Below are 23,503 nucleotides of genomic sequence, written 5' to 3'. Positions count from 1 at the left end.
CCCGGGCTCCCTTACAGGGGACCCTGAGGCCTGCCAGGTAGGCAGGCACTCACCGCTCTGGGTGGGTAGCCTTAGAGTAGGAGCTTAAAACTCCAGTATTTTTATTTTAATTTTTTAATTTTTTTCTTAATTTATTTATTTATTGAGGATTTTCTGCCTAATTACATTCTAAATATTTATTTTTCATTTTTTGAGACAGAATCTCATATTTCTCAAAAACAACTATATAGCCAAGATTTTCCCTTAACCTCTGACCCTCCTGCTATACTACCCAAGTGTTAAGACTATAAGGATATACCACTATGATCAAGTATGTTAATTACCTCAGTATAATCTTAAAAGCCTGATAAATGAATTACCTAGGGACCAATCTTGAGCTTCCAAAACACATGAATAAAATGAATGTACAGGAAAGAATCACCACTATCAGAATTTTCTTTCTTTAAATAGCTTGATTTATACAAAACAGAATGCTTTAGTGAAAAATATACTATTTTTTGCTTTAGTGAAAATTATACTATTTTTTTCTGGGTGGTAGTGGCACACAACTTTAATCTCAGCATTCAGGAGGCAGAGGCAGCTGAATTTCTGTGAGTTTGTGGTCAGTTTGGTCTACAAGAGCAAGTTCCAGGACCAGTTCCAAAGCTATAGAGAAACTCTGTTTCAAAAAACCAAAATCTGTATATATTCTATTTTCTTAATAACCTAAACCTACTGTAATTCACAAATTTGATTTTAAGTATTTTCCGGTTGGGGGCATTTTGCATATGTGTTGGTTGGTTTTTGTCAACTTGATGCAAACTTATTCATATCTAAGAAGAAAGTGTCTTAAAGAAAATATGTCCTTATACCAGAGGCTGCTTGTTTCTTCCCAGCTGCCCAGACTCAAAATAACCACACAAAAACTCTATTAATTAAATCACTGCTTGGTGTATTAACTCTAGATTCTTTTTATACTATCTCTTATATCCCAAACTAAACCATTCCCATTAATTTGCGCATCCCCACGAGGTTGTAGCCAACCAGTAATGTCTTGGCATGCTTCAGAGGAAGAGTCTGTCTCTGGTGGCAGTTATACAGCTCCTCCCTGACTTCATCTTCTTTCTCCCAGCATTCAGTTTAGTTTTTCTGCCTAGCTCTATTCTGCCCTATCACAGGCCAAAGAATATTCTTTATTCATTAATCAATAAAAGCAACACATATATAGAAGGACTTCCAGTACCATTTCCCCTTTTCTGTCTAAATGAAAAGAAAATTCTAACTTTAACATAGTAAAATCTCATATAAGAAAAAAATTATCAAGCAAGAATTACATTTACAATATTTACATCTATTTTATCTTTTTTCATAACTAAGGAAAACTGTAAGTATCTATTCTTCAACTCCATTAAAGACTCCAGAAAGGATATACTATTACTTAAGTAAAAAAGAAGTGCATTGTAAGCAACTTCTAAAACTCTAAAATTGACAGAGATATCTCCCTACCTGGACAGTTACTAAAAGTTCTTCTGTAACATTGAGGCATTCAATCTTCAGCCTATAAGCCCATAGAATCTAGCAGACTTTTCCACAAAGCAGGAAATTTGAAGATCTGCTCTGTCTTGCAATGACGAAGTCCACTGGTTACATGGAAACCTTGGGGGAGGACTGAAGGGGAAGGGAGAGACAGCGAGGGGAGCAGACCAAAATGTAGAGCTCAATAAAATCAATTAAAAAATGCCACTCAGCTCCTGCTAAAGCTGAGTCAGGAAATATCTTAAAAAAGCCACATCTCGGCTTTCTGACAGCAAACAGAGCAAGAAGCGTCATTAAACTTTGTTTTGTGTGTGTGTGTGTGTGTGTGTGTGTGTGTGTTTGTGTGTGTGTGTATGTCTAGAATTCCTTTACAAGTTCTCTCAGGTTTTTAAGTGGATTTAGTTGACCACCTTGGCACCAATTTGTTGTTAGAAGCTGCTTGTTAGTTCCCAGCTGACCAGACTCCTAATAACCATGCAGAAACTTACTAATTAAATCACTGCTTGGCCTATTAGCTTTAGCTTCTTATTGGCTAGCTCTTACAACTAAATTAACACGTTTCCATTAATCTGTGCATCACCCTGAGGTTGTGGCCTATTGGCAAAGTTTCGGCGGGCTTAAGTTGAGGAGTCTGTCTCTGGTAGTGGCTACATGGCTTCTCAGTGACTCTGCCTTTTTTTCTCCTAGCATTGTTTACTTTTCCCACCTAGCTTTATTCTGTCCTATCTCAGGCCAAAGTAGCTTCTTTATTCATTAACCAAAAAAAAAAAAAAAATCAACACATTTACAGAAAAACTTCCCATCCCAATGTCCATTTTCTTATATTCTGTATGGTAAGGAGAACCTAAAGAATATCTGCTTTTAACAGCTGAATCTGTACAGGTCAGGATTAGCTCAGAATGATGGACCCTCCAAGGAATAAGTTAGATCAGCCTTCTTAGGTCCATATCTTCACATGAAAAGACCAGAAGATGATGGTAGTGGTTAGTGGTTGGGTCATGTTTTTCCAGATCCTATTTCTCATCTTCAATAATGAAATAATGGTGTATACATATTGCAAATTAGCATGAAACTTTTTCAAAATAAAGTGGTAAAAAAGTCCAGAGATTTTGTCAAGATCGATTATGGGCAATATAAGTGAAGATGGTCAAATATCCCAATAATTGTTTCAGGTTTTCTTTCACAGTGTTCAGGGGGGAAAATTTGGTTATGAGAAGTGTACTTTGGATAGTTCTCTATTTTGATTGACAGGTTTTTAAATCACATCACTGTTTCTTTACTGTGAAAACTCCTCCTATAATGTGTCTGATTTTAATAATATGCACATCCAACTTTATATAGGAATAAGGTCATAAGTAGCGAAGTCTCCATCAAGTTCCCCTTTGAGAACACTGTTTACTTTACTGTGAAAACACCCCAAACGAATACAGGCCAGATTGATCTCCTACCATCTGTACCAATACAGAACTGTAGTTTTCTAAATAGAATCTAAATTTGGTTGTTATTAATGGAACAAGAAGCATTTTCCATTTTTCAGAGAATATAAATTTGTAGCATGTGACTCAATTCAGTAGGTGGCCTAGACTGCCAAGTGCATTGCTAGAAGAAGGGTGTATGCATAGACCATGACAACTGGAGGCTAGGTGGCTATGTTGTTCCTTATGTTTGTCTACCCCAATGGCATCTGGAGTTCATTTGGGAAGTGTAGCTGCCGTTTTGTGCTGATCTTCTCAATACTATTTCCCCTGCAGCTGGTAAGTTTTGAGGAAGCAACTGGATATCCAAATGAATGGCAAACAGAGGATACACTGTGATCCTGAGCAATAAGGATGTTACCTTACTCTGCTTCCTGACCACAAGGCAAGTCAACAAGGGAAGAGTGCCACTGGTATCTGGGAGTTGATGCAGGTGTGATAGATAACCCTTTGCATTCTGGTGTTCATCAGAGATGGATGCTTCCATGTGTGATGACCTGGTAAAGACTTTCATGTTTGGATCTTATCTTTTAGGATACTCAGTCATTTATAGTTGGGTGTCTTTCAGGGGCTTGGGTAGGAAAGATTTTTCTCTAGCCCCAATCTACAGGGTCAGAGACAGCAGGTTCTCAGCAAGGAAGGTATTAAGAAAGCATGGAAGCTTTGGCTTCGTCCAGCTAACTAACTCATATTTTATATTTCCTTTGAACCTGTAAGTTCTTTCAAAACTGGCAAATTTGAATTTCCTGTCCATTATGTTCTGTGCTTTTCCATGCTACTATCTTTTGAACTACTGTGATTTTTTTGAAGACCCATTCCTTTAATGAACACTGGCTTTATTAAAAATGGGACTATTGAGTTTAATGTTTAGCTTTCTTTGTGCAGTGTTTGCCTAGCACGTACAAGGCCCTGGTTTGTCCCATAGTAGGAATAAACCATATGTACTGCTATACACCTGTGCTTTCAGCATGTGAGAAATGAGGGTTCATAACGTTAAAGTAATTCTCAGCTGTAACGTACATTCTAGAGAGTTTGAGCCTAGCCTGAGCTATGTGAGACCCTGGTCAAACTCCCAGAGATCGGCCTGCCTCTGCCTCCTGAGTGCTGGGCTTAAAGGCATGTGCCACCACCGCCCGGCTCTCTGTCCACATTTTTATGTCATCAGTTTGCATTATTTTCTTGTACAATGTGACCCACACACACATACCTTATAGACACACAATGGGTTTATTAAGTAGTTTTCTATGAAATAATCCCTAAATTTATAAATTACATCTCATAACATTCACAAATCATCCTAGGAATGACTATATAACCTTGGGCCTGATGATCTGCAAGTATCTTCAAAAATGAGAGAAAGGACTGGAGAGATGGATTGGTATATAAAACACTTGCTATTAATGCTTGAGAACCTCTTTGGTCTCCAGATCTTAACATAAATTTTGGTGAGTCTTGTAGACTGCTTCTAATTTCAGAATTCAAGAAGTAAATACAACTGATATCTGGAGAAAATAGGTTAACTAAACTGCCAGATAGCAAGCTCTGGGTTCAATGCAAGGACAGGCATCAGTAAAAAGAGTGGAGAGTGATTAAGGAAGACACCAGTCATCACCTCTGGCCTTCACATGCATATACCTGCATGTGTGCTGACACATACACAAGCATACCTCAAAAAGAAGAAAACAGAAACAAGTATCAACAGACAAGCACATTACTATTGTCTCTTTTCCATACCATGGCTAGTAGATCTCACCAGAGGAGTCCTTGAATTTATTTCAGATCTTGTTGGCTGCAGCTAATTCTTATTCCCATGCTCATAAGCAAGGTTTCCACATACAACTCAAGGGTAATTCTGTCGAGACTTGACCCTTACTCCTGAGTTTTCAGATCGGAAAATACTACGCAAGTGAGAAGCAAGTGTAAAGTTCTCAGCAAACATCAGGCTGGTGTGAAGGAGAGCGCTGTAACTGGGGATGGAACACAGCCATAGAAAGGATCTCCTGAAGCTGGCTGCCTTTCCCTCCTGCCACATGCTGGCACCAGCCTCCGTGTGAGCTGCAGCTGCAGCATTTCCTCCAGTTGCCATCTGGAAACAGCTCTCTGATGAATAGGGATGGTCCAGGTGGTTGTCATCCAACTTTATCATTTGTTTTCACAGAGCAATTAAGTCTGGCTGGAGTCCCATTTAACTAGTGATATAATATTCCATTGAAGCTGGGATGGGCCAAAGGAGAAGGACCACACGAAAGTTCAGAAGGCCCCTTTGAGCACATATCCAGAGCCTGCTCTTGATGAAACTGGCAGGGTGAGTTTCTCTTTGATGCCACCCTGGCAGAACAACAACCGGATAGGAAAACATAGCAACAGAACAGGAATCTTCTCTGAAAAGGGTGATTGGTCTTTCGGAGTGCCATTTCCCAAGTCCTTAACCTTGTGACCATTCAAGATTAAACTGTCCCTGCCTCCCCTTGGCTAAGGTAAAGGGCTTCCTTTAAAATTCTGACCCAGAGGAGGGTAATTTAAAAAAATTTAATCCATAACTCCATAAGACCAAACATTTGAATACTCATAACTAAAAACGTGACAAAACAAAAACAATAAAGGAAAAAACAAAAATGAAAAAAGGAATACTAACAAAAATTAATGAATTTCCAAATAGTCCAAATAGCAATGTAATTATGATTGTATCCATGGACAATTTTCAGTTGTTTCTATCAGAATCCACTTTCTCTTTCTACTCCCTCCCAACCCAGGAACAGGGTCTCATGCTGTTTTTCATGTAGTCTTGGAAGTCCTTGTACAGCCTTTGTCTTTCAGCAGTACTTCTGCTTTAGTCTCCTTAGAGACAGGCACCTTGCCCATCTATATTTTTAAAATTAACTTCTGATGCTTCTCGATATAAATGACACTTTATGATATCATTTACAGGAGCTCACATGAATTTGGGAGTCACCTAGACCTCTGGCTATGCAACATTGAGTGAGATACCATACCATTAAGCTGTCTTGATAACCAAGAGTATAGCATGATAGTTGTGGTTGATCATAGTCTAGTTTCCCAAATATTTCATTTATCTTTCATTCATTTAATTTTATATCCCAGTGTTATAGTTCATAGTGAGGATAGTTTGGAGGCATTTGCTACTAGAGGTTAAAAAAATAAACAATCACAATTAGGCTGTCTGGGAAATTGAGGCTGCTCTAAACAATCTGACAAGTTTTACTGCAGGAACTCTCATTACCTTCCATAATTCCATATTAAGCATCCAAAGATAGCATGTGTTTTCATCCTGAAGATCATCAACACCCAGTTCTAGAGGGAAAACAAACTCTTGAGTCACCTAAATACCTGTATCCTAAAGAATCTAGGAGCAGATAGTAAGTGAAAATTGTTGATCATCTTTTTTTTGAAGGTGGTATGCCCTGCATTTAAAGGAAAACACATATTTGATGGACAAATGAAGCAACATAGGCTGTATTTCTGTCATTTATTGAATTTTCCATTCTATTTTTGTCCTTTCCTATATGCACAGAAGAATCATGCCTCTTAAACCTATTAAGTGAAATATGGATTCATTTATCAAAAAGAAAAAACATGTTCAAGAAAGGTCTATGACATCTGAGGAGAAATTTTCATAGGCATTGAAGTTGTCCACATTTCTTTTTCCTATTGATTTTTTCAGTTGGCTAGTACTCCTGGGTACCTCAGAACAGAGACCCTGAAACAAAGTTAAATGTGAACTCTTGTTTGTTCAACATGAGTTAAAAATACGTTTTTGTTGTTTTATCATTTGTACTTTGTTGTATTTTCCTAACCTTGTACCCAAGTTACACAGGTTGCAATCGTAGTTGGAGTTATAGATATAAAGTGGGATAATAATATTGATAGTCTCTAGAATAATGCCAGGTGATAGGAATGAGTAAATTTATATCATGATAAATCAGCAAAGATGAAGTATAGCTAAACATGATTTATTCATTTGAAGCCCCCAGAGTCTTCCTGCACATAAGGGCCATTCACAAGTTTAGCTTCCTAAGTGAGAACAAGGAGTGGTTTTTTTTCCATAGTACTAGGACTAACATCATTCCTCTAGAGGTGCCTTGTTCCCTTTTCTAAGAAATAGTACTACAAACACTTCCATTCTAGAAAGATGCTTTGTAATACTCAGGAAGTAGTCAACATATGAGTCAAAGAATTCCTGAAAGTTACAAGATTTGGTGTGCTCCCTCCAAAGTTAAAAGAGCAACAAAAAAATAAATGATGGATTAGTCAGAGATTCTCCAATCTGTGGAGTTGCTTGCAAGTTGTGTGGAGTGTTCTAGAGCTGTAGCTTCCTCCAGCTGTCATCTACCAACAGTATTGGAGTAGACCTTCCATTGATGCAGCAGCCTGGGAGTCATCGCTGCCCCTGTCAGTAACCTCTCATCTAGATTGTTGTAGACAGTCCTAGTAAGCTCACTGGCTCACCAATTTGGATTTTGGTAGAATAATTTCTATGCTCTGTCATCAGTGCCTTATCTGGGGTGAATGGATGTTGTTTCTGGGCTCCACAGGAAACTTCATGCAAAATTAAGAACACGTACACCTCAGAGATGTTTAAAAATATGAACAACAATTTAGTTTCTTTCAATTTTAACAAAGACTTGCATAAAATATGATATATAGTGCAAAGAAGTGTGCACTTTGTAACATCTTATACCTTTCCCTATCTGGAAAAAGGCTGTCTTTCTTTGAACCCTGAGAACACATATAAGAACAATTGAGCAATTAGTTAGGGAGTCGTCATATCATTCATAGGCATTTTAATTATTTCAACTTAAAGTTTGTTCATGGCAACTGCAAACCAAATAACCCATGCATGCTCCATTATCTTTACAAATAAGATTGATTTTGAAACATTAACTCAGAGAAATATGAGGGTTGGATAATAACCTTTATAAATGGGTCAGGAGTAAACATGGCATTCAGTTGAATCAGATACAACTGCAAGTACTTTAATACCAAATACTGGATTTCTTTAGCACTGGGTTTACTGTTTTTATTATTATGTGATTATTTTCTTTGTTTTTTTAAGGTACAGTTGTAAACTCAGACCACTAGCTGACTTCTCTAGCCCTTGATGCTAAGGTATAATGACACATTTTCTTTTATAACAGACTTCCCTGCATTTCTCCAGCACAAATTACCGACTCTGGCAAAATGAGACCTAGGAAATGATTGGTCAATGATAGGGAGGCCTGATACATGATATATTTCAATTCCAGAAACATTATTTTTCCTTTGTCCCTTGGGCCTTTGAAGTAAGAGCATTTGAGCAACCTCCCTGAGTTATAGCTCTTCACTATAGCTCAACCCATCATCACTCAGCGAGGCAGAGACCATGACTTATGATTTAGATGTCAGCCAGCAAGCTCTGTGGCACAGAGTTTGTCCCTTTTCGGCTCTGTAGCCTGGAAATTGTCACTTTGTTTTTTTGTTTGTGAATATTAGATATTTTTAAATTTATTTATTTATTAAAGATTTCTGTCTCTTCCCCGCCACCGCTTCCCATTTCCCTCCCCCTCCCCCAATTAAGTCCCCCCCCCTCCTCAGCCCGAAGAGCAATCAGGGTTCCCTACCCTGTGGGAAGTCCAAGGAACCCCCACTTCCATCCAGGTCTAGTAAATTGAGCATCCAATCTGCCTAGGCTCCCACAAAGCCAGTATGTGCAGTAGGATCAGAAACCCATTGCCCTTGTTCTTGAGTTCTCAGTAGTCCTCATTGTCCACTATGTTCAGAGAGTCTGGTTTTATCCCAGGCTTTTTCAGACCCAGGCCAGCTGGCCTTGGTAAGTTCCCGATAGAACATCCCCATTGTCTCAGTGTGTGGGTGTACCCCTCGCGGTCCTGAGTTCCTTGCTCGTGCTCTCTCTCCTTGTGCTCCTGATTTGGACCTTGAGGTCTATGTCCGGTGCTCCAATGTGGGTCTCTGTCTCTGTCTCCTTTCATCGCCTGATGAAGGTTAATATTCAGGAGGATGCCTATGTGTTTTTCTTTGGGTTCTCCTTATTTAGCTTCTCTAGGATCACTAATTATAGGCTCAATGTCCTTTGTTTATGGCTAGAAACCAAATATGAGTGAGTACATCCCATGCTCCTCTTTTTGGGTCTGGCTTACCTCACTCAGGATAGTGTTTTCTATTTCCATCCATTTGTATGCAAAATTCAAGAAGCCCTTGTTTTTTACTGCTGAGTAGTACTCTAATATGTATATATTCCATACTTTCTTCATCCATTCTTCCATTGAAGGGCATCTAGGTTGTTTCCAGGTTCTGGCTATTACAAACAATGCTGCTATGAACATCGTAGAGCATATAGGACCAGATGGTTTCAATGCATAATTCTACCAGAACTTCCAAGAAGAGCTAATGCCTATACTCCTTAATGTATTTCACAATATAGAAACAGAAGAGTCATTGCCAAATTCCTTTTATGAAGCTCCAGTTACCCTGATACCAAAACCACACAAAGACCCAACCAAGAAAGAGAATTACAGGCCTATCTCACTCATGAATATCGGCGCAAAAATTCTCAATAAAATACTGGCAAACCGAATCCAAGAACACATTAGAAAAATTATCCATTATGATCAAGTAGGCTTCATCCCAGAGATGCAGGGCTGGTTCAACATATGCAAATCTATCAATGTAATCCACCATATAAATAAACTGAAAAAAAAAAAACCATATGATCATTTCATTAGATGCTGAAAAAGCATTTGACAAAATTCAACACCCCTTTATGATAAAAGTCTTGGAGAGATTAGGGATACAAGGGTCATACCTGAATATTAGATTTTTATATTTTAATATTTGTTTGAGAAAAAGTCAATACAAATAGTATGAGCCCCTCGCATACTAATATTCTTTCTTTTTTTCTTTTTTTCAAGATAGGGTTTTTCTTAGCTGTTTCAATCCTGGAACTCACTCTGAAGGCTGGCCTCAGAGATTTGCCTCTCTCTCAAGTTCTGGGATTAAAGGTATGTGCCACCACAGCTCAACTAGAAACTAATGTTCTTTTTTATTTTTTTTGGGGGGGGGACAGTGTTTTTCTAGCTTTGGAGTCTGTCCTGGAACTAGCTCTTGTAGACCAGGCTATCTGTGAACTTACAGAGATCCACCTGTCTGCCTCCTGAGAGCGGAGACTAAAAATATGTGCCACCACTGCCAGCTGAAATTAATATTCTTAAGGCTGTTAAAGTTTCACCCAAACAAAGACTTGCCTTACTAAATAGAAGTTAGTTGCAATTTTAAAGCACACAGACCTGGTTATAAGATGTTCATTTTAATTTCATTTCAGTCCAATATTACATATGCCTTTAATTTTTAAGTTATTTTATTGAATTATCAAACATTGGAATTTTTACATCTTCTTCTTCACAGCTGCCTTTAAAGTTTTTACCAGAAAGCTCTTGTTCAGTTTAAAATCTGCATATTTCCAGTTGAAGAAAATCCACTTTCACAGTTTCATAATATCTCTGAAATTTTGCAGTGATGGCTTTATCAGCAGTGGATATTTTATTAGTCTGTAAAATTTGGAGTTTTAGTTGCCAACAGAAAATGATGATTTCTAGGAATTTGCTACAAAAGTCTGACTATAAGTTAAATGAACATTGTAACTATTGCCTGTACAGTACAATAAAATGATTGTGTTAGTTACTTTTATCACCACTGTTAAAGAATGCCTGAAATAAACCATTTAAAAGCAGAACCTATGTACTTAGACTCATGGTTTCATTGGACCAATCTAGGGCTACATGGGAATGTATGCTTTCATGGAAATCATGGCAGTAGATTATGTGACATGGATGTTCCATTTCCTCCTAACCGACTGAAGACTAGTCATAATCTTCAAAGATACACTCCCGGTGAGCTAATCAACCGAGCTCCACATCATACAGTTCCTTGGATCTCCCCAAACAAGAACTTTAGTTAAGACCCAAGCAATTCAGTATTTGAACCATTCAGAAATGAACCATGTAAGTTCATTTCAAATTGAAGCCCTTTCAGTGGTAGAAATGATATACATAACACAATGGGAATATTTACTGACTGAGAACTCTCTGTTAGTAACACTTATCTGGCTATAAGTTTATTCATATCATTATTTTTTTATTTGTTTGTTTTTAAACAGTATTTTCTCATTTTACATCCTAATCCCCATTCCCATTTCCTTCCCTGTAGGAAGAAAGCTACTTCTTTGTTCATAGCTGCTCAGCCCTGAAATAACCACAATGAAACTGTATTGATTAAATCACTGCTTGGCCTATTAGCTCTGATTTCTTATTGGCTAGCTCTTACATCCAGAATTAACCCATTTCCATTATTTTATATTTTACCATGAGGCTCATGGCCTACAGGCAAGGCTCCAGCTGTCAGCTTGCATCTTTCCCCTCTGGCAGCTACATGGCATCTTCTTTACTACGCCTTCTTTCTCCCAGGATTCAGTCCAGTCTTTTCAGCCTACCTCTATTCTGCCCTGCCAGGACCAAGACAGATTCTTTATTAACCAATGGCATTCACAGCATACAGAGGGAAATCCCACATCACTCCCCTCCTCCTGTTACCTTCCACCTCCCCCCCCCACCCATCCACTTCTCAGAGAGGGTAAGGCTTCCCATGGGGAGTCAACAAAGTCTGACACATTACTTCGAGACAGGACCAAGGCCCTCCCACCTATATCTAGGCTGAGCAAGTTATTTCTCCAAAGAGAATGGGTTTCAGAAAGCCGGTTCAAGCACAATTGATAAATCCTGGTCCCACTATTAGCTGCCCTCGCAGACGTCACCAGACACAGAACTGTTACCTGCATTCAGAGGGTCTTATGCAGTTTCCCCACAGTCAGTCCAGAATCAACGAGCACCCATTAGCTCAGGTGACTTTCAGTGGGAATCCTTCCAAGGTCTGACCCCTTGGCTCAGATTATTGCTCTTCCCTCTCTTCTGATGTACTCTGGCGTCTCAGTTCAGTGCTTAGCTGTGGATCTCTGCACCTGCACTTCCATCACTTGCTGGCTGAAGGTTCTATGATGACAATGATAAATTACACAAATTTAATTATATACATTATATAATTAATTATACATTTAATTATATACATTTTATATATAATTATATAAATGACAATTATATAAATTACAGGGGAAGACCAGTTCAGGCACCCTCTCCACTATTGCTTAGGATCTTAGCTGGGCTCACTCTTGTGGACTCCTGGGAATTTCCCTAGTATCAGGTCTCTTTACAGTCCCACAACGGCTCCCTCAATCAAGATATCTCTTTTCCGTTGCTCTCCCTTTCTATCCTTTCCCCATCTCAACCATCCCATTCCCTCATGTTCTCCTCCCTCTCCTTTTCCCCTCTCCCTCCCTTCTGCCCCCCTTTTACCTTCCACACTTCCAATTTTCTCAGGAGATCTTGTCTATTTTCCGTTCCCAGGGGGAATGCATGTTTCTCTTAGGGTTCTCCTTGTTACCTAGCTTCTCTGGAGTTGTGGACAATAGGCTTTGTCCTTTGCTTTATGTCTAATATCCATTTATGAGTGCAGACACAACACGTTTGTCTTTCTGGGTCTTGGTTATCTCACTCAGGATATTTTTTTGTCTGACTCTATCAATTTGCCTGAAAATTCCAAGATGTCATTGTTTTTTTTTTACCACTGAGTAATACTCCATTGTGTGAATGTACCTCATTTTCTTTATCCATTAATCCATTTTTCGGTTGAGGGGCATCTAGGTTGATTCCAGGTTCTGACTATTATGAATCATGCTGCTATGAAAACCATTGAGAATATGTCCTTGTCGTATGAGTGTTCATCCTTTGGGTATATGCCCAAAATTGGTATTGCTGGGTCTTGAGGTAGATTGGTTCTCATATCACTGATTTTTTAACAAGGTTCTTTTTGGTTCTTATTGTTATTCTCATTTTATAGGCTAGGTATTAAGTTTCAAAAAAGTGAGGACAGTTGTAGATCTAAAAGCATGAAGTCAGGCTCTGACAATTCCTAGTGTGGGAGATATCTTCAAAATGAAAGTAGACAGAGGTTTATGAAAGGGAGAGGGAACAAGAGAATTCAATGGAATATATGTGTCGTGAAAGCAGAATGGGAGCTTTCTATGGAGAGGAAGGGGACAAGAGAGAGAGTTCATTTCAGGACAGGAGAGAGCAATGAGAGGAGTTAAAAGGAATGAAGTATACGGGAGGGTGGAGGCTAGGATGAGATTCCTCAAGGTTTAAGAGCACATATTGCTCTTCTCTAGGACCTGAGTTTGGATATTGGTAACTGTGGTGGATGACTCACCACTAACTTCATGTAACACAGGATCTAGGGGATCCGACACCCTCTTCTAACATCCAATGCACTAACATATGCACTATATGCTCACATATGCATATAAATACAAAAGTAAAATAAAATTTGAAAAGAATAACATAAAAGGAAGCATTTTTATTTTAAAAATGCCTTCCTTTGAGGCTAACTGAAAATAGTTCATGACTCTGCTGGGTAATTTTATGCCAGCATGACACAAACTAGAGGCATCTGATCAGATGTAGCCCCAATAGAGAAAGTACCTTGATAATATTAAGCTGCAGATAAGCCTGTAAAACATTTTCTTAATTAGTAATTGATATGAAAAGGCCTATTCTATTATGGGTGGTTCCACTCCTGGGGACTAGTGGTCCTGGCTTCTATAAGAAAGCAGGCTAAACAAGCCATGAGGAGCAAGTAAGTAGAAAGTACTCCTCCATGACCTCTGTAACAGCTCTTGCCTCAACGATAGATTCCAAAGTGGAAGTGTAAGCCAAACAAACAATTTCTTCCCTAACTTGCTTTTTGCTCATGGTGTTTCATCACAGCAATAGAAAGCCTAAGAGAACTTTCCATAGTTCCTTTTCTAATAAAAGTACAAACTAAATATTTTTTTTCAAATTTTCCCTTGGTTATATTAACAATAAAACATTCTTTTTTTAAAAAAATATTTATTTATTTATTTATTTATTTATTTATTATGTATACAATATTCTGTCTGTGTGTATGCCTGCTGGCCAGAAGAGGGCACCAGACCCATTACAGATGGTTGTGAGCCACCATGTGGTTGCTGGGAAGTGAACTCAGGACCTTTGGTAGAGCAGGCAATGCTCTTAACCTCTGAGCCATCTCTCTAGTCCCCAACAATAAAACATTCTTAAAGTGTTCTTTAAGGTCCAAATGAGGAGCAGAAGGAGGGAGAACATGAGCAAGGAAGTCAGGACCCCGAGGGGTGCACCCACCCACTGTGACAGTGGAACTGATCTATTGGGAGCTCACCAAGGCCAGCTGGACTGGGACTGAATAAGCATGGGATGAAACCGGACTCCCTGAACATGGCGGACAATGAAGGCTGATGAGAAGCCAAGGACAATGGCACTAGGTTTCAATCCTAATGCATGAACTGGCTTTGTGGGAGCCTAGCCTGTTTGGATGCTCACCTTCCTGGACCTGGATAGAAGTGGGAGTACCTTGTACTTCCCACAGGGCAGGGAATCTGGATTGCTTTTCAGTCTCGAGAGGGAGGGGAATGGAGTGGGGGGAGGGGCGATGTGTGGGAGGAGGGGGAGGGAAATGGGAAACGGGGAGGTGGCGGAAATTTTTTTCAACAACTAAAAAAAAATAAACAAAGAAACAAACAAAAGAAATACTAAGACACGAAGATCACCAAGACACCTTTAACGAAAATAGCTTCCAGTAATTAGATACTGCAAACAGGAAGAGAACAGGGTTTTGTTTGCTCAAATCAGTACATGCCCCATCCCTAGCCTTGTATTGTGTAGTAGGAGAATCTTTCCCTCTGTAATGAGCTGCTCTTCTTATTGGGATTTTGGAGCTGGATCACACATCTGCTGACTCACAGGTCTGCTTCTAATGTGTTTGGAACTGGTCCTTTGTTCCAGCCCACCCCAAAAATATGGGCCTATTATTATAGTGTTTTGAGTTCTTAGCTCAGCTATTGTTATCTACTGGCCCTATTAAGAATAGGTCTAAAGCATAGTTTTGTGCCAATTTCTGTTTGCTGACATCTGTTTTATGTAAACTTCACTGGTCTTGGTCTCTTTCTGCATCTTGGACTATGTTTTAAAGGCATCTTCCACCTCTACTTTTCAAATTATGTCCCTAGTACAGAATCCCCTTGCTTTCTAGTAGGTATATACTCTTTCATTCGGGCAAGTCCTCTCTCGTCAGTGATGGGGAGACATTACAGTTTAGTCTGTACTCATTCCTAGCATCTTAATCTTTGTTCTCAGCAGGAAGCACTAAAAGGGGAGGCTTGGAAGTAATGAGAGCAAAGAAACATTAACTAGGTACGATGCTGAAAAGAAAATTAAAAACAGTGAAAGCCATTAACGGCTGCCAGTTTCATGTTTTAAAGAAGATACCTAATTCATATTTGGAAGAAAATTACTTTTTGATTGAGGAGTACATTTGCTAAAACTCGTGGTCAAGGAATTAAAAAAAGGAGATAATGTGTTCTACATAAAAATTAAAGAAGAACCATGACATGAAGATATCCTTGATACTTTGCAGACAGACCAATAATCTTATATTAAATATGAAACAGAGATTTTGGGTAAGGAGTTTGGGTAAATTTTTAAATAATTATTTTATATGGAATTTCATATGAGTATGTGTGTCTGTGTGCAGGTATGTGTGCATGAATGCAGTGCTTCCAAAGGCAAAATAAAAAAGAAAGAAAAAGAAAAAGATTAAGAAAGGAAAACATCAGAACCTCTAGTGCTGGAGTTACTGGTCATTGTGAGCAGTCCTATGTGGTGCGTAAGGAATTAACTAGGTTAGAGAGGCAGACACTGCTAAGCACTGAGACATCTAGCAATCCCAAGTTTTGAGAAAGGTTATCCCAGAGCACGACAAGGTTGGAAGCATTTGGGACTAATGATGTGAGGCATGTGGCTGTCCTAGACTGTGTTTCTATTTAGCTCCTGTAAGGTATGGAGCTAGGGCTTATATCATTAACAGTATTAGCTTTGGATTAACATTTTCATAATCATATGAAAGATGATATTTTGCGGAACCAGAGCTGTGGTATTCGATGATAGTGTTCTAAAGACAATAGGGCTTAGAAATGAATATCCTAGGCTGTAACTTAGCATGTAAGAGAATGTACAAAAACCAGGATGTGTAAGACACCCTGGAATTATGAGAGAATTATTGGTGAAGCTCAATTTCTTAAAGTCAGATCAAGGATGTGGTCCTTTTGTTTCCTTTAAATATTAAAATAGGCGGTTTCCAGATCAGCACTAGACTCTATTGGATTAATTAAACACAGAATCTGGTAAAGAATAGAAAGAAAGGGCTCACAAGATAGTCCAGTGGATAAACATTCTTGTTGTGAAGCCCAACGATTTGAATTCAATCCCTGCAATTTACAAAGTTGAAGGAAATAACAAATCATGCAATTTGTCATCTGACCTTCAAAGGCATGCAGTAACACATTAATAGCCCTCATAAACATCTGCAACCATTCCCCATACATACAATAAATGAATATTATGTAATAAAAATATTGATGTAAAATGGATTTAAATAGTCTTGAGATAAATACACAAATATATACAGTAAAGTCATGTGAGAAGTTAGTAAGCATTAAGTTATAAAAGCTTGAAGGACATTACAGTTCTAGTAATACCTGCCAACCAAGTCTTAGAAGAGAAGTCAAACAGAGAGAAAGAGAGATTGAGATGGAGAAGAGAGTAGGAAAAAAAGAGAAAGAGAAAGGGAAGGAGGGAGGGAGAGTGGGAGAGAGGGAGAGAAAGAGAGGGGGAGAGAATATGAATAGAACAATATAACCCCCAAATACCACCACTGAGAGCTAACCTCTGAGAAAATAGTATCCTGAGACAAGGTGTAGAAATTCTACATTCATACACAATTACTTAAAGAGTGGGAGGTAATTAACATCATCTCTCTGTGTTAGGCACACTTTTGTTTCTTTTACTGCACTATTCACAATATGAAGTTATCTGTCTTATTTGTTTATTATCTTGTTCCCCCTTATATTTAATCTCCTTGAGGGAAGGACTTTATTTATTGAATTCATTCTTTTATCTCTGGAGACCAAAACAGTGCCTGGCAGAAAACAATGACTCAACAAAACTTTATTAACTTGAAGAAGGAAGTTAGAAATTTATAGTTGTAGACCTAAAGATATCTGTTAATAGGGGAACAAAAAGACAATGTAATAATACAAGAAGGACAAAACTAAAATAATTTAACCACACATAAGCATGGCATGGCTGCGTGGCAAACCTGAAAAAGATGCTGAATCAAAAAAAAATTATCACTCATTGAAATAGTTTTCTCTAAGCCATGCCTATACTTTAAAACAGACAAAACAGATTTTCAATGTCCAAAGGAAAATAGCAATGTATGGTTATGAATCATCCCTCCTTAGGGCTCAGGGAACATGGTGGAAGAAAAGGTGAAATTACATAAACTCACAATAATTCTATTTCCTTTCACAGACTGCAAGGTGGAGCTTGAAAACAGGGTCTCATGGGGGGTCTCACCTCACCCAGAAGATCAAATAGAGGTTGGTTAGTTGTGGAGAAGAGAAAGTCATTGTCTTCAATCATATATATATATATATATATATATATATATATATATATATAATAGTCAGAGGAACTCCAGAGGGCAGTTCCACACTCATATTCATGTCATCTGCCTGAATTAAATATAGTGGGTGATAAATAAAACCCAAATGCAAAACAAAACAAACAAATGGATCTGAAAATACATAAAGGGGTGGGAGTGTAGAGATAACTCAGCAGTTGAGAGCACACACTGTACTTCCATGAGACTAGAGTTCAGTTCTCAGCACCAACATCAGGCAGTTCACAACTTCCTCAAACTCTAGCACTATAGCTCAAATAGCAAAAACCCAGAGACAGATATTGGGATTCAAGCTGAAAGATCAGAAAAGCAAAGCACCCAACCACTAGAGAGATCTTACCTCTACGAAATCTTTAGACTTAAAGGAGAGTGAGTTCCTGTCTCATCCTCCCGTATATAAAGGTGCTGGTATTAAAGGTTTGCACTACCACCAACCAGTCTCTATTGAGATTAAAAGTCTGTGCCACCACTGCCTGACCTGTATGGCTTACTAGTGTGGCTAGCTTTGCACTCTGATCTTCCGGCAAGCTTTATTTGTTAAAAAACAAATAAAATATCACTATATAACACCATGGTGTGAGACTGTCTTCTGGTCACACTGTACTCATGTGCACACAGCTTCCACAAACAGACAGGCAGATAGATACACACACAATTAAAACTTTAAAAGATATTTACAAAAAAAACATGAAAGTAGAGTTGTGACTTTCTGGGAGGAAGAAGAGTTAGTGAAGATGGAAAGAAAATAAGAGATAATGGAATGATGTCTATGACCAGCATATAAATACACATGTATAATGAATAAACTAATTTATTAATAAATTAATGAAAATTAAGCAATATAGGACTGGAGTTTTAGCTACCATGATAAGACTATATAAAGGAAGCATTAAAAATAAGACAAAATTTTAAAACATTCGTAATATAGCCATAAATTACAGTATATTAATTTCAATATGGAAGACTTTATTAAACTGACTTACACAGTATGGGCTTTGTAATAATAGCTGTCTTCACGCTGGAGAGGCTGAAAGCCAGTAGCGGCTCAATCCGTTAGGCTGGATGCGTCAGCATCTTCAATCTGGTGCAGAAGGCCTTGATTCCTGGAAGGCTCCTGGTCTAAACTGGGTCTGGAGCTCCCTGATGGGTATAAAGTAATGGAGGTAGGAGCAGCAACAGTAGCATTCAACACCAACTGAGTGAAGGCGTACATGGGTGATACGAAACAAATGAAGCAAAAGTTTTTCTCTTGGACAATTTTTTTTTGTATCTGGATGGCCTCTCATCATTTAGGTCCATATTCCCATTTCAATGAGCCTCAAAAGAAATCCTCATAGCCTACCCAGAGGCTAACCTAATCTAAATAATCTCTTTCACTTACACCCAGAGGCTTCTCTCATGGTTCCCAGACCTTGTAAAGTTAGCAATCACTTTACCGTCATGCCACTGAAATATGAACTGTCTTTAGGGACAACTCTTACTGGTCCCATTGAAAATTCCTATTTGGTACCCGAACCCTATGCATTTGCTTCCAACATTGCAACTCAAGTTAGTAAATCATTATATTTATCTAAATAAATTCAATGTCTTTTGGTTACAATGGAAGATATCCTATGCAATAAGACTATTTACTGGATTTTCCCCTGGGTTATGAATATAGATCAGCCAATATTTCAAAATATGGTGGCTCACTGTGCATACTTGCTTATAAAAAAGCTAAAAGTGAACATAAATTTTAGTTTTTTATGTTTTATTTTTGTTTATATGTTTTTTGAAACTAATTTTCACTATGTATCAGAGTCTAGCCTTGAACTTACTATATGGCCTAAGTTGTTCTTGATTTCACAGTTCTTCTGCTCTCGCTTCCTGAGTGTTGGGATATATGCCTGACTGAAGAATGTGGGCTTCATGTTATATTATTAGTCTTACAATTTCCCCATGTATAAGTTGTAACCAGTTTCTATGTCCAATTAATATATGCCTAAGTGCTTTACTAGCATGTTTATCATTAATGTACTAACATGCTGCTTACTTGACACATAAAATTTTACTTAAAAGCTATAGACATATAATAAACATGTGTATATTTGCATTTGTATATATGTACATATGTTATGCACCTTTGTGTTTGCCATGTGTATGGATCTATATGTTGATCAGTTGCGGTGAGTATAAACATGTATGCAGGCTAGTGGCTGAAGTTAGGTGTATTTCTTGATTGTGCTCCTCTTTATTTTGGGAAATAGACAGTGTCTTTCTTAGTGAAAATCTATATCAAATATTCTCATATTCTAGCTCTAGATAGCTAGCTTTCTCAGGGGATACTTAGCCTCTGTCTCATGTGAGCTGGGGTCTCAGATAGGTTGCCAATCTCACATGACTTCTATATGAGTTATGGAGGTGAAAACACAGGTCCTCATGGCTGAGCTGCAAATGCTTTATCTGCTGAGCCATCTCCCAGACCCAATAATGAGTATTTGTGACAAGAGAATTTCTTCATTCTTTTCTGATTAATGTTAATATAGTATCAAATTTAAGAATATATATGATCCTTGAGTTAATGATAGTTTGACTTGTTCTATAGCAATTTTAAAGTGATAGGAAAGCAATACTCGTTCAGGAGATATATTATGAATTTTAATGTCTTCCCAGGATAGCAGTATGCATCAAAACATCTGAGATGCTGAGCAGAGACAATAAGGCCCTGTCTCCAATGAGTTATCCTATCATGAGAGTAACCAAGGGTTTCTCCACAGTGCACTGTGGCTAAGTCACAGTGTTTGGAAGACTGTGTTAAACATAATTCTGACTTACTAACACACACACATTCTGACTTATATACACAATAATTTATATACATACAAATATACATATATAAAATGAGCTCCTCAGGACCTCACCACACTGGAAATGGGTGCCACCTGTATTATTCTAGATTAGGTAATAGTTCCTCAAGAGAGAAAAGTAGAAAATAAGTCCTTAAATATAAGAGAAGATGGATTTAGGATTACCCACCAAAGCTTAGGTGTGGACCCATGAAAGAGGTTAGTACGAGTGGCACCTGGAGCTGGAGAGGTGGCCCAGCATTTAAGAGCACTTACTGCTCTTTGGAGAACCTGAGTGCAGTGGTATTTCCATGAAAGAATTGCTTAGAGGATCGAATGTGCTGAGACAGTACATCTCTTTACACTAAGTAGCAGTGCTGAATTCTTGTCCACAGATACAGATTTGCGCTTCCTAGAACACTCATCTTCAAGGAACCACAATCCTCCCACCTTTATATCAAACATGATAACATTGTCTAGACTGGGACCATGTTCTTACAAGGATCAAGTATGTCCACTTCTCCTATAACGGTTTTAGTGAAGATTTGAGACTGTAGAAGTGTCATTAAGTAATTAAACTGAACCCAGAGTAACATTTTATTTTGTGAGTTTCAAAATTAACCTCACTTTACTTAAGGAAAATCAAACAACTTGCCTGATGTGACATAGTAACATATGTTACATAGTAGTGGTGATATCAAGGCATAAACTTCTATTTTCCACCTCCAGATAGTCTAGTACCCAGTGATTTTCTCTTTTTTTTTCCAGGTACATCATCAGTCTGCCTTTAGTCTGTTTGATCATGGTTCTTTCATCTTTTATTAAATATTCAATAATATTTTTGCCTTTCTAATAATATTTTTGTAAGACAGGAATATGTGTAATGAGCTTTTAAGAAGATAATTTAGATTCAGCAAAATTTGGATCTGCTACAAACTCCAGGAGAAAATCTTGTGAGGTTGACGCAGAGAAAGAATTCCATTCAAGAGGGTGGAATTCTTGGCATCTGTTTGAATTCTTGGCTCACTTTGTCTATTGTCTTTTTCTCTCACACTGATGGAGAAGATTCTTACAATCCACTGGACTCAAGAAGATTACCAAAAACTGGGAAGGTTTCTGGGATTCAATATTAGGAATGAAACACAAAATGAGAACCACTCCAGCCTAGGGACCACCTGAGGGTATGAAGGAAGCCGATGTTAGCTGGGTCACACCATTTTGAAAAGTTCCCTTGTTTTGGTTATATGATGACATTCCTCAGAACCATAGGAATTAATACTACGGCAGCCTAGATTTCTGCCACACAGTCCCATCCCTGGACAAACCCCTAGTAGTGACTGTAGGAGATGTTTATGGGTCACCTGACATCCTTTACTCACTACTCACCATTCTTTGGTCATGGTTAACAATGGCCAATGGCAGAGAAACTTGTCAACCTTCTCCCCTGCCAGCCACTTCCCCAGTCACTTCTAACTACCCCAGCTTCTGAGTGGCATTCTTACACAGACACCCTCTGCATGCTTTCTCCAAAAATACAGGCCTGCTCTGTTCATATTGCTTATAGCTTGCCTGCTTTTCCTTCCTTCTCCCTGAACATTTGAGAATATAAATGAGAAGCTAAAGTTGAAGCTATGTTGAATTCACAAAATCCTAGAGGAAACATCACAATAAGAATAATAATCATAAAAATACAAGAAAAGCAAATCTAAACCTTCATAAAACAAAGGGCAAAGATATGTCCTCCCAGAGTCATTCTGTGTATTACATATTAGTCATCTAAAGGTTGTTCCTAAGTCAGCCCACCAGTTTGTACTATTTAAAACTTGACTAAAGTCTTGGAATTATAAAGTTTTCTTTTAGCTTACTCATTTTTTAACTGTTACTGATGGGATCATTCTTCTTGCCAGAAAGGATAACCCCTAAGGGTACAGATCAATAATCATCTAAAACAGAAATAAGTACTTGAAGAAATATCTAACTTTGAAAAATTACCTAAAATGTATTATTTTTTAGTCCTTTTCCAGTAGTTGCATGTTTACAGAAATCAATGAGTGAGAGTTACAGGAAATATTCATATAATTTCCCATCTCTAGTGCCATATCTCATACTCCTGTTTCTCTAGTTATTAACAGCTTGAACAACCATGCCTTTATTTATAACAAATGAATCAGCATTGATACATTATTATTGACTCACCTTATTATTTTACTGACTATCTACTTCCACTATACATGTGTTCTTTTAACTAGGATCCTTGCCTGGAACACTCATGTAACATAAGAACCATGAGGAGATTCTAGGTTTGCACATAGATTGGTCAGGTGGCTGCGCCTATACAACATTTTGCCATAGAAACAACACTTGTCTTACCTTTCTGCCCCCAAAGGCCTGAATGCAGGAGCTTATATGAAAGATAATTCTAGCACTATCTCATAGGATGTGATACTCAAATAAGGCATTGATGATTTGTGTATAGATGTCCATGTTCTCACCAATAGCATGGATAACAATAATCTTAGTTGTCATTTAGGTGCTCAAAAAAACCTGCTTGATATAAATGTATACTTTAAAAGGTGTTTTTAAGGGATTATTTTATTTTTAGATTGTGTGTGTGTGAGTGCTGATGCCAACTCAGGTCAGAGAAGCAATAGAGTTATGAGATTGTTGTAATAGGAGCGGTGGGCCACTTCCCGCCACCTGACTAGCTCTTCCCAAAATAATTACACGGAAACCGTATTCTTTTAAACACTGCCAGCCCATTAGTTACAACCTCTTATTGGCTAGCTCTTACATATTGATCTAGCCCATTTCTAATAATCTGTGTAGCCCATGAGGTGGCTTACCAGGGATGATCTTTTTTTTTTCTTTTTATTTTTTTCTTTTATTTTTTTTTATTGAGAAAAGGAAAAAAAAAACAAGTTTCCACCTCCTCCCAGCCTCCCATTTCCCTCCCCCTCCTCCCACCCTTCCCCCCCTCCTCCAACCCTT

This window comes from Microtus ochrogaster (assembly GCF_000317375.1).
Source record: "Microtus ochrogaster isolate Prairie Vole_2 chromosome 14 unlocalized genomic scaffold, MicOch1.0 chr14_random_3, whole genome shotgun sequence".
Lineage (NCBI taxonomy): Eukaryota > Metazoa > Chordata > Mammalia > Rodentia > Cricetidae > Microtus > Microtus ochrogaster.
Note: the sequence above shows the minus strand (reverse complement) of the source record.